Here is a 2,748-nt window from a genome sequence, read left to right on the forward strand (position 1 = left end):
GTGATTTAATTTTTTTTTTCACATAATCTATATAGGGATGAATTATAAGAAACGTCCAGACCACAAGCGTCATCACCATGTGCTAGAAAAGATTAATTGAAATTATAAAAAAAACAGAGTGATTTGTTTTTCAATTTTTAAGTCAAGCAATTGGTTGAGAGGGAGAAAACCATTGCTGATGCTCGAGTTATCCGCGCCCGTCCTGCTTCTCACTGTGTTCTCGGGCCCATGTTGTTTCGTCTGTTAGTTGGCTCCTCAGAAGCTTCGTCTCTACCTTTTCTCAGATCTCCATTCCCATTTTCTTTGGAGTTCTCCGGGAGGTAATCTTGCCCGACGATCAGCATCGGGGTGTAGAAGAGGCAGTGGAGGAGGGTCAAGGGGAGGACGCTGCAGAAATACAAGACGGTCGCTCATCCTCCAGATCTCGGCGGGGACGAGGAGGGAGTTTCTGGCGGTCTTCATGATGTCAATGGGAAAGGTGGATGTCTCCGCCACTGGGGAAGAGATCGAGGTATGGATGCAGTTCGGAGCTCCGGAGGTTCTTTATGGCCTTCTCCCGCGCCTCCGCCCATTTTGGCCGTCGCGGTCTCCTCTTGGTTGAAGTTTAGTCCCACATCGATAGAATTGGAGTGGCCACGAAGCATTGCATCCATAAAAAGAAAGCAGATTGATTACATTAAGCATCTTTGCGCTTGGGGCAATGTCGCAGCTAGTGAGGTTATAACCGAGGCGCGACAATTGCTGGTTGAAAACTATTTCCAAACCCTCTCTTTGGCCTGGGTTTGGCCCAGCGCCATTGAGAATTTCTGGAAGGGTTCCCTCTAACAAAGGGAAAAGCCCTACAATTTAAATAATAAATATTTTTTAAAATTAATTTAAAGCTTACCAAGTCTTTTAAATTGTCCTACGTATAAAGTAACTTTTTTAATGAGTGTAAATTTTATGAAGTTGTTCGCTGGAGACAAGAGACGGCGTTGGAGGATAGAGGCAGAAACGCGAGGAGGGAGTTTCTGGCGGTCTTCATTATATTATAAGTTTGTTAGCGTTAGAAGTATTTTTAAGGCTTGTTCTTTTCTGCTAGTAAAAAGGTAATTCGCATTAATATGTACTTTTCTAGATCTTTCGATTGACTTTGAGTAAAAATTTTATAGTTTATTAGAGTTGACGTTGCTTAAAAATTTTACAGTAATTGATTAGAGTTGACTTAAAGATGCATCTAACTTTAGATCTCTTTTGTCAATATTTTAAATCCGATTATTGATCGATTGTAGAAAAATTTATATATTGGAAATATTTTCCCTGCAAATTTGTTTCAACTCAAGAAAAAAGTCACCAAATGCATATTACAACGATGGGCCATTTTGACCCGCAACAAATTGAATTGGGCCAGGTCTGATCCTAAACCTCTTAATTAATGAGCCCAAGTTTAGTGGCCACCAACTAGGTCATGTTTGATTTGGGGTTTAGAATAGGGTTTAGGGTTGGTGTTGCTAGCCAGGATTTGCCATGTATGATGGTCAACACCCTGTACACCTCCACTGTTGTCTCCAGTGCATATGCGTGGCAGAATAAAATAAATGACGGGGAAGCGGAAATAGGAAGAAGGTGATGAGCATGTGATGGCAACAGCCTTTGCCCCTCTTCTCGGCTACCGAGCCATGGACACTCCCCATCTTTATCACTGCCCTCTCACGTGATAGTAATTCTCCCAGGTAACTTGCTACAGTGCACTATAATTTTACACATACAAATATAATTTAAAAATATATATTATCATAATTATATGATTTAATAAAATTTAAAAATGAGAGCGCGGGAAAAAGAGATGATGTTGGATTTCTAGAATTTAGAATCAAATCTTCTTCTCGCCTCACGTGGACGACAACGCTACGGACGCCGGCTCTGGGAACATGCTGCCCGTGGGGCCCTTCTTCCTGCTCTTTCTTTGCCACTGCTGCGTTGGTCTTCTACGCACTGGAGACAAGGCGAAATTATTCACTCCGTCCGCATACTGCCAATTGCACCATCCATCGTCCTGCTACCTGCCATTCTACACGAGATTCCTTCTTAGGAATTCAACTTCCATGCCCTTTGATCATGAACGTGAATGCTGCATGTCTGTGCAATTAATATCGGGGAGGAGAAAAAGATCAAAAGATTTTTTTTATATCCGTTCATCATATGATTCTGGTTAGTCAAATACTGAACAGGGATGTCAGATTCTTAAATGCGCGAGCTCTGCTTCTGCCACTGTCACAACGGAGGAGGAGGAGGACGAAGCTGAACGGAAGAAGGAAAAAAGTAGGCCTTGGAAAAGCAACTCTTCTTAATATACGTATATCTCTCTCTCAAATCTTCAGAATATAAACAAACATCACATCGATTGGGTACTGAAAAGGAATCGATAGCAAGCATCCCTCGGGACCTGGAGCCCTATTACATGCTCTGCGACCATCTCGCTCGTTAATTTCTTAATCAACTTCCATTCGCTAGCTACCATCCAGAGAGGTTTAAGAAATTGAAACCGGCGTTAAAATGGCATGCAGAGGCAGAGCTCCATCAAAATCCGTGCTGCTTTTTGCTGGCCATGGTGGCCATGGATGCAGCAAAAGGTTCGTGGGATTAGAGCTCCATTTCAAAGGTCAAGAGCCCTTCTCGGGGAAAAGGTTGCTTTGCAGGGTCGCATAATACATACACACTGCGCTGCAGGTACGGTAGAAAATACGAAAGGAGATGGGGGAATTAGGT

General features: G+C 42.7%; 1 non-coding gene across 1 annotated transcript; it reads left to right on the plus strand.

Annotated features, from left to right (window-relative positions):
• The first annotated feature begins 682 nt into the window (after positions 1-682).
• On the plus strand, positions 683-839 carry LOC122049776. Its single transcript, XR_006131033.1, has one exon. It is a non-coding gene; the product is annotated as a U4 spliceosomal RNA (small nuclear RNA).
• The last annotated feature ends 1,909 nt before the right edge of the window (positions 840-2,748 follow it).

The sequence above is a fragment of the Zingiber officinale genome, chromosome 2B (assembly GCF_018446385.1).
Source record: "Zingiber officinale cultivar Zhangliang chromosome 2B, Zo_v1.1, whole genome shotgun sequence".
NCBI lineage: Eukaryota > Viridiplantae > Streptophyta > Magnoliopsida > Zingiberales > Zingiberaceae > Zingiber > Zingiber officinale.